This window comes from Sus scrofa, chromosome 4, assembly GCF_054392235.1.
Source record: "Sus scrofa isolate SSC_HxYL_T2T_F1_AM1 chromosome 4, Sscrofa_HxYL_maternal_Yorkshire_Landrace_v2.0, whole genome shotgun sequence".
In the NCBI taxonomy this organism is placed as follows: domain Eukaryota; kingdom Metazoa; phylum Chordata; class Mammalia; order Artiodactyla; family Suidae; genus Sus; species Sus scrofa.
This window is the reverse complement of record NC_139386.1, coordinates 83,682,077-83,691,580: the sequence shown is the minus strand read 5'-3', so window position 1 is coordinate 83,691,580 and position 9,504 is coordinate 83,682,077. Positions and strand designations below refer to the sequence as shown.

Here is a 9,504-nt window from a genome sequence, read left to right as displayed (position 1 = left end):
AAGATTATTCTTTTGCCAAAAGGATCAACTTTCTGCCTGAATCAGAGACAACTGGTCTTTACAAGATCCAAGAGAAACCAAAGAAGACTTGACTCATTTACCAGATAAGACCCGAGCGTAGGGCTCAGCGGTGTGTAGGGACGAAGCGTGTGGCCACCGTGTGTGCGTCATGAGTGCCAACCACACAGCTTCCACCCCAAGGCTCCCCCCAGGTCACAGTGTGAGGTCCTTCCACCTGCTTCACAATTGCTGAGCTCGTCTTAAAGCCACTCCCTCCCCAGAATATGCACTTGAAAATGTAAAGGTCAAAGGCCACATGAAGAGAGAAAGAGCAGACCTGGATTGTCCAGAGGAAGCCATCACATCACAGTCAACCCGAGACAGACAGAGGCTGGCAGCCCTGGATTAAAAATACAGACTGTGTATTCTGAGTCTGAGCTCAGGTTCTCGGCCCACGGCAGCCTGTGCCCCAGGCACAGCTGTGCCTGAGTCTACTGGCTCTGGAAGGCTAGAAAATGAATTTTCTTCTTGACGGAGACAAGAATCGGGGGTAAGGTTTCTCCCTTTGTCACAGAAAGACTCTGTCACATGTGACCTTTGACATTAAGACCCAGGAGAATGAACAGAGATAAAATGAACAGAACAGAAAGGTTCCATTCTAGCCTTTTTGCTGCCTGAGCAATTAAAGCAAACATTTTTTTTTTCCTCTAAATTATTACAGTAATCCACTAACTTCATGAATGATCAAGCGTTTCCAGGCTTTATTTAAGAAAACTCCTCAACTTCCTCTCTTGGTGCCACCTCGTTTCCAGGGTCCCGTTTCCCTTTCTGAAAAGGTGACTCCAATGTGACCGACACAGGGACGCAGCCTGTGCTGCCTGTGCTCAGCTCTGCAGCTCTGCTGCGCTCTCACCCACTCTCCAAGCCAGGTCTCTTCCCCCAGATTCAAAATTTACAAATGTGGTGAAGCCTCACCCTTTTGTTTCTCTGATATTTGTAGCATTTCTCAAAGGAGTCGTCTTAGAATGACAGCACGCAGGAACTTAGCTCAGTTACTGTCCTGCTCTGGGAAGACCCCTGACTCTCTCGCTGGGGTATTTCTTTCTTGTCTGGAGAGAAATCTGAAAGTCTAGGTCTGAGAAGCTTGGGCCAAACATTTAATTGAGAGTCTCCAGAAAAATCACTCAATGAAGGAGTTTCCTGATGGCTCAGGGGGTTAAGGATCTAATGTTGTCACTGCAAGGGCTCAGGTCACGGCTGTGGCATGGGTTTGATTCCTGGCCCAAGAAATTCTGCATGCTTCAGATGCAGCCAAAAATAATAATGATCCAGTGAAGACGCTCTCCAAGCTCTTTCTACATCCCGAGAGAATCGTTTCTTTAAGTCACTGAGGCAGACTTCATTCAAAACTCCTCATAAATTTCTAGACAAGAAAATTGCACTGAGGAAGAGCCTCTGCCTTGGAGCCTGAAGCATAGGTTCACCTGGCACAGGGCGGGGGCTCTGGTTTTAGAGTGGGCAGCTTCCAGCATAAGCCTGTGTCCCCACATGCTCACTAGCTCTCCTCCTGTATGTGTGTCTGCAGGAGTTTTTTGGTGGATGGTATTGCTCTTCAGGACTTGACCCATTCCCAAGAGAGCAGCGGAGGCTGGGGGCCTGGCTGCTAATGATCACCGCCTTGACTTGGTCAGGCTGGACTCCTGGCTGAAGCCACAGAAAGGGCACAGATATGAGAAACCAAGGCCAACCCGGCAGCGGCCGTGCCCATGGGGAGATGGGCTCCGAGTTCACCTCCATCTACCCCTGTTCCCTGGCCTCGGAGCCACTAAACTTGGCAGAGAGAAGAGAAAAAGCAAGGCCAGACATTTATTTTTATTTTTTATCCAGTGGTTTTTTTTTGTTGCTTTTTTTTTTTTTTTTTTTTTACATTGTGGATATAATTTAGGGGAGACACGTAAAATTTTCATAAGTTATTATACAGTACACCAAACAGACAACATGTTCTTCTTAAAGCTCCCGCATCTCTTATCTAGACTCATCGAAAGGCCAATGCAGTTTAATAATTAATTACTTTTTAGGAACCGAAGGTAATTATCTATAATTATGTATATGCATATAGAGTTAATACAGGCTTGCATATATAATTTCAAGGAAGAAAAATCTAATCACGTTTGTAAATTAAAGGCAGTAAAACAAAGTTGTTTAGCCAAGTTATCAGAGTGTCTGGCTCACGATATAGGAACCACTTCAGAAGTATTTATTAAACGCATAAATATAGTCACCGGCCGGACGAGAATAAGCACAGCATTTCTATTCTCAATTGAAATTATTCTATGGTGTTTATTTGATGCCATAGGAAAGCTTTTATGCTAGAATAAACATTTAAGGGGATATATTTGCAGGAAGAAAAACATTCTACTTATTAAATGATTTCAAGGGTCTGGAATCTCACAGGATAGAACATGTAAAGACTGTTACTCAAGAAAGACGCCGACGCTAAGTTACGCGTTTGCCGAACGGCTTCTTTCTGACATAAAACAAAAATAAAGCAAAAACACTGGTAACAGAAGAAAGCCAAAAAGCAGGCAGATGGAGAATAAAATGCCACCTGTTACTGAAGGAGCCGTTTCCTGCATCCACTGCAGAGCACGTCCAGGAGCTTGCCTGCATGTGACAAAAATTAGAAAGATGTGGTATCACTGCCTTCCTGGTGTACTTTTTTTTTTCTTTTTTTTTTTTTCTTGCTTTTTAGGGCCACACCTGTGGGATATGGAGGTTCCCAGGCTAGGGGTCTAATTGGAGCTCTTGCTGCTGGCTCACACCACAGCCACAGCAATGCCAGATCTGAGCTGCATCTTTGACCTATACCACAGCTCCTTGCAACACCGGATCCTTAACCCACCAGGCGAGGCCAGGGATCGAACCTGCATCCTCATGGATACTAGTCAGGTTAGTTACCACTGAGCCATGATGGGAACTCCTGGTGTAATTTTTATACATGTGCTGCTTTTGTTGGAATCTAAAGATTCTACGTTAAAGGGAACCTAGAATGTGAATGAAAGGTTTGGCCCTGGAGGCCTGTCTGGCTCAGGGCTTAAAGCCTCCAGCGTGAATGAGGTACTTGCTGAGGGTTGGAATGAGGGCTGGTGCTCTGCTTCCCTCCCGTCACCTGCTACCTGGGCAGGAGCCCTGCCCCGGCCCCCTCCAGCCCAGGCATCTGCCACCTGCACCTCCTGCCACCTGCACCTTCCTCCTCCCCCATCACCCAGTCAGGAGCCGCTTCAACGCTGCCCTTAACTCCAGGCACAGATGAGACCCTGCGGTGCGGCCCTGGCTTCCATGCTGTCTGAGCGACACTGATCATTGGAGCCTCCCAGAGGCAGGACGCCGTGCTCACTGCTGTGTCTCTGGCACATGGCACAGAGCGAGGCCCTCGGCTCTCACCTAGGACCTGCTGAGATGCGAAGGAATGAATGCGATTGCTGGACCCTCAGGGGCGAGTCCCTGAGGCCCGTGGCTCTCACCTCCTCAGGCGCCTGGTCGAGCTGCCTTGGCGTGTGGGCCCTAACCCCGAATCTGTGAAAAAATACCAATTAAAAAACAAGCCAGAGCCAACACCACAGCGAGAGGTGAAATAGTACCACCTTCCCAGAGACTGAGACCAATGTGAGGGAGCTACTGACCTCACGTGCTTCTGTAAATTATGGGAAGTTCCAGCTGTGCCCGAAGAAACGTAAATGACCGGCCTACGACTGGAAGGAAAGAGGTAGACAATGAGTTCCTTTGCAGGTGATGGGACAGTGGCTTTCGGAGCTTTGTGGAAACTTCCTGAGACCCCATAGGGAGCTCAGCAAGGCCACCGGATAATGGCTGGCATACAAAAATCAACTGTATGCTATCCCGGGAGCAGAGAGCTGGGAAACAGAACAAAAATACCCCGCCTATGATAGCAACACCAAACACGACACTCAAGAGTAAGTCTAGGAAAAGACACACACAAGACCACTGCTGGACGAAATTACAGAAGCCCTAAAAGATGGGGAATAATGGCACGGTCACGGATCAGAGGACACTCCAGTTACTCTGTCAGTGTTCCTAATGTTGCTCTAGTGATCACACAGTCACCATCCAGATCTCGGTAGGCACTTTTTCAGGGAAATAGACCAGCTGACTCCAAAATACATTTGGGAAAACAAACTGCCTGAGAAAACCAATGCAAAGCTGAAAAAGACTGGAAGAGTTAGTGGCCGATAGGAGTTTCCTGTCACAGTGGTGTGCTGTTGGTTTGAGAAGAGAGAGGCAGGCCACGGGAAGAGGGTAGAGAATTCATGGGTCCACTGGTGTTGGACACAAATGTTGAGACCGTCGGGTGAGAAGGTGACGCTGAGGAGGCTCTTGCTTCCTGCCCGGCCAGCCTGCCTGAGGGCGCTCGTCCCGACCATCCCGTCTGCGGGGAGGTGTGGGCTGGAGGCAAATCAAAGCTTCAGACCGTCCCCTTCCGTGCTGGTGGCCAGGGCAGGTCTGGGAGTGCTTGTGACCCTCTAACAGGGTCAGCAGCAGAGGCAGGATGTGTTACTATTTTTTCTTCTTTTTCTAAAATTAATCAGATTCTGAACGTTTCGATATGATAGCTTTCCTGTCTGGATTGTGTGTGTACATTCCATGTGCTTCCAAGATCCCAAGCTGTTCCTTTTGGCGAAAATCCTTACGGATCCTGCTTACTCTTACCAAAAAAAACTGTGTTGGGGGTTCCCGTCGTGGTGCAGTGTGTTAAGATTCCAACTGCAGTGGCTCGGGTTGCTGTGGAGGCGCAGGTTCCATCCCCAGCCCGGTGCAGTGGGTTAAAGGGTCCGGAGTTGCTGCAGCTGCGGCTCAGATTCAGTCCCTGGCCCGGGAACCTCCACATGCCAGGGGTGAAGCCTTAAAAAAAAAAAAAAAAACAGAAAACCTCCAAAACTGTATTTATTTTTCTAAATACGACTTCATTTATCCTGCTTTCTCTTAAAAATGGTAATTTTTTTCTAAAAACAACTCCAAGTATCGCATCTGTCAAACCCACAGGCTCTAAGGGTGAGAGCCGTGTTGCCGGCTGTGCTCCTGGTGCCTCGCACAGAGCCTGACACCCAGGAGGTGACCCTCCTCCCTGTCACCCACCCCCATCATTCATCACCAGCAGCTGTCACTCCATCCTGCTGCCTGCTTGCAGTTGCAGCCTGGCCTGACACCTGTGTGCGCAGCATCTCAGCCTCCTGGGATGTGGTGGTTCTTCACTGGCCAGAGCCTGGTGTGGTGTAAATGCTACTGGCGGGAGAGGCAGCCAGGAGGACTGGCCAACAGAGGCCCTGGTGTCCGTCCTGTGCCTGGGAGGAGTGAGCTCCGTGGCGGTACCTGAGGCTCCTGGGGTGCGGACATCCCCGGCTCCCACCTGCCTGCAGGGGAGCTGAGACATGGGGCTCCCCAGGCTGGGCGGAGCCGGAGGGTGGTCCCTGTCACCTGAGCCTTGCCCAGAGGTCTGATGTGGCTTCCGTCAGGTCTTGGGCTGCTCTGGGGACAGTGGAGGCTCTGTGGTAACCACACAGGCCTGGCATGGTGCAAATTTGTCTGGAGGTCAGTGCCCCCTGTGAGGCCCTGGGTGAAGGCAAGGTGGCCCCAGAACCTGCCAGGTGCACAGGGAGCCGCAGGGGGGAACCCCAGGTGAGGCAGAGGTGATGGGCCACCAGCAGTGAGGTCAGCTCTTCTGAGACGCCACTGAAGCAGCTTTGGCTTCTCACACGTCCCCGAAGCGTGTTAGACCGAACGATGTAAATGAGGATATTTGCCCGTCTTTGACGTTTTTACCAAATGGTAATTTCTTACACGCTACCCTAATCTGTATTTTTTATTTTAAACATATTTATAAGTTAATTAATTGATTGTAATTTATGATTGACTGGATTGCAGTTGAGTTATGTTTGAATAGGGTCTGGGTTCCGGGCCATTTTACCCCCCGCCGTCTGTGCTCCTTTTGAGCCTGTCCTGGCCTCAGATCCACACATTTCCAGGCATCGCAGGGACCCCGTGCAGGGTGGTGGGTGCGGTCAGAAGCACCAGGCTGGCAGGACGGCCTGTGAGTCACCGAGTGGTAGGCGATGCCTGGAGTGTGCCCGGCGTGTTCCCGCGACGGCTCCTGACACAGAGTCTGGTCACAGAGGGTGAGCGTGAGCCGTGTCCTCCCAGCACACCAGGCAATTTCCTTTTTGAGTCACTTTTCAGCTCAGAATGAATCACGCCCCACCCTCCATTTCAGCCTTTCAGGCCCTCAGGCTCTGCGGCGGCGAGAGGGTGGAGGAGAGCAGCCCAGCCAGGCACGGTCCCTTTCCAGCCAGCCAGTCCCTGGACACGACCCTCCAGGCGTGGGGACAGTGGGGGGTTGGGGGGGCCAGTCCCTGGACACAACCCTCCAGGCGTGGAGACAGTGGGGGGCCGGGCCCGGCAAGGCTGTCTGCAGGTGGGACCCCCTTTCTGTCTGGGTCTTTCTCTTGACTTAAAAAGCTGAAGCTGGTCCCCCGGGCTTTGTGAGGGGAGATGCGTCTCTGTGCTCTGGGCTGGCTCTGCTGTCGTCAGGAAAACAAGATGTACCTAAAAATCTGTGGTCACTGGATTTGACCACAGGAATTTCTGAAAGCCTTTTCCGTTTTCTCGTAGTTTTAAAAAGTATACACTTACCAAGAATTTGGCTTTGAGTTTCTGTTGTTTTTTTTTCAGCTGCCTTTCTTTTACTCTGTTTCTTTCAGTTTTTAAGCGGCAGACCCTGGTCCAAACTTCCACTGCTGTTTGTAGGACGCAGCAGGAGGCGGGAGGCGGGTGGGGAGCACAGAGGGAGCTTTGTGTGAGGCTCTCGCAGGCGGGATGGCAGTGGAGCCTGGATCCCTGCTCTGGCCCCGGCCCCGAGGCCGCCCTTCCAGAAGCCGCCTCCTCCTCGGAGGGCAGGATGTGACTAATCAGGCTCTGGGAAGCTGGTGCCTGCTTAAGGGCTGGGATTCCCTGGGGAGCAGGCAGGGATAGGGAGGAAGCGCTTCCCACTGTCGGCTTTCTCCTCCAGTTACTTAGGATCCGCCCAGAGGGAGGGTTCTTTCCTTGTGAGGACTCTTGGGGTTGTGGGTTGAGTAGGGAGGGTGAGCCCTAGGGAGGCAGGGCTGGAGGCAATGCCCAGGCGGGAAAGCCAGCGCTCAGGTGAGCCCGGAGCCCGGAACCTGGAAAGAGCTCAGGAGTGAGTGTCACAGTCTGGCTCAGGTGGCCGTGTCCCCAAGAATCGAAGGAAAGACCAGCTTTTTGCTGTGAAAATGTGTCTCAGAGGCAAAACGAGTCTTAGGGCCCTAAGGCAGAGGGTCAAAAGTGGCTCCCTAGCAGGAAGTGGACTGCACACAGGCATACACATACATGTACACACCTGAACACAAGCACACATGTGCACACATGCACACAGGCACATACATGCACACACACAGGTGTGTACATGGCCCCAGACGCCCTGCTGGTTCTGGATGTGCACACAGGCACACATATGCACAGACATACATGCACATACATGCACACACCTGCACACAAGCACAAGCACACAGGCACATACATGCACACACACACAGGTGTGCACACGACCCCCACCCCCGCTGGTTCTGGATGCACGAGCAGAGGTGTCCCGGGAGGAGGTTCACATGTTGAGCTGAGCGTCACATCACCTACTAGATCTGGGATCTGCCGTTTGTCTAGAAAGGCCAACGTGACACAGGCCTGGATCCCTGAATGTTCGGGGGACCGACAGCAGGGGCGCCGTGTGGGACAAAGGGCCTCTCACCATGTGAGGGCTATGCCAGGTCCATCCGGTGTCACATTCCGGCCACAGCAGGACAGACACATGTTCGGCCTGATGAGGCGACACACTCTGCTCTCCCGGGAGCCTGTGTACCTGGATCGTGTGACGGGAGCAGATGCCCAGGCACCACGGCCACAGGTGCAGGAAGGGGGCCCAGACAGCGGGGCCAAGCGCTGCAGAAGCCCAGGGCCCCGGGGGCGGCTCGCTTTTCCAGGCCATGGATCCCAACTTCTCGCGGCACAAACCCTGTCTGAGTGGCACTGTGTGGAAGGGGAAGCCTGCAGGGGCGGGGGCTTCGTGTATGAACTGGGGCCCCTCAGGGCCTCCAGTCTTTGCATCCTCCTCGCTACCCTGAGGGCACATGCCTGGACCAGGCCAGCTGCTGAGCCTGGGGCTCAGGAGGCCTGAACTTGCTCTGAAGGTGGCCTGCCTCTGTTGCCTCTGAGAGGCTTTGTGTCCTGCCCTTTCCTTAGAGGAGACTGAGGGTCAACCACACAGCACAGTCCTTGAGACCAGGACTCAGAAACGTCCTGATGGTTTCTCTCATTGCTTTTCTTAGACACTTATTTGTTCAGCATCTTCTGTCCGGTAGTCAGCATGCTGCCTGCTTAGCTGAATGGCTTGCATCTGCATAATTTTAAAATGTTAATGCACTTATTGAAAATAAGGCAGCTCTTTGTTCCCAAGGTAAGGACTGGCCTCCAGAAGCTGCTCCTGAGGGATATTCTGGCCCCGGAAGGTGCGGCGTCTGGTCCTCTGGGCACAGCGAGGCCCTCCTGCACCTGCACGTCCGCCTCTCCTCTCCTTCCTCCCTGTGTGGCTGTGGTCCTCTGCTGCCTCCTCAGAGCCACCTGTCCTTCCGCTGGGCTCAGAGCCATGGCATCACTCAAGACGGTCTTTCCTTGCTGCTCCCGAAGATATACTTTTAGGAGCCATTTAAGATTTTCAAATTGAAATTCTTGTTTAGACGATTGCAGGCTCACAGTTGTATGCCATATCCAGTTTCCCTCAACTTACAACATTTTGCAAATATAGCTTTGTGACATCACAACCAGGATAATGACATTGATAAAACCCAGGTTTCTCCAGCTTTTCTTCTACTTGTGTGTGTCTGTGTGCATATGTGTGCATAGGTGGGCCTGTGTGTGCCTGCCTGTGTGTGTGTTTGTTCTCTTTGGTTTAACACATGTGTAGGTCTGTGCCCCCACTCTCAGTGTCAAGATACAGGGCACTTCAATTACCACAGAATCCCTCCTGTTGCCCCTCTTTTTTTTTTTAACTAATAGACATCATATTTTAGAAGTTTTAGATTTTCAAAGAAATTAAACAGATATACAGAGGGTTCCCATGAAATTTCCCCCATCCCCACATACAGTTTCCTCCATTATTCATGTTAATATGGTTCACTTGTGACAGATTAATGGAGCAATATTGATAAATTATAAACTGACATCCATAATATACTCAGACTTCCTTATTTTCCACCTGCTGCTCCTGATCTTGTTCAGGGTCTCATCAGATACAGTTACAATTAGTGGTTGTATCTTTCCAGCCGCCTTCGTCTGTGGCAGTTTTTCAGACTTCCCTTGTTTTCGCTAACTTTCAAAGTTTTGAGAAGTACTGGTCAAGTGCGTTGCAGGATCCTCCTCTAT

The 9,504-nt window shown here is 51.3% G+C and overlaps 1 long non-coding RNA gene across 2 annotated transcripts; it reads right to left on the bottom strand.

The window, feature by feature from the left end:
- Positions 1–2,527: 2,527 nt before the first annotated feature.
- On the bottom strand, positions 2,528–6,835 carry LOC102162866 (uncharacterized). Of its 2 annotated transcripts, XR_014843106.1 has the most exons (4): positions 6,706–6,835; positions 3,684–3,752; positions 3,525–3,576; positions 2,528–2,664 (listed from the first exon to the last, which is right to left on the bottom strand). It is a non-coding gene; the product is annotated as an uncharacterized LOC102162866 (long non-coding RNA). The 2 variants fall into 2 exon arrangements; XR_014843105.1 differs by lacking the exon at positions 2,528–2,664 and having other exon boundaries at positions 3,448–3,576.
- Positions 6,836–9,504: the final 2,669 nt, after the last annotated feature.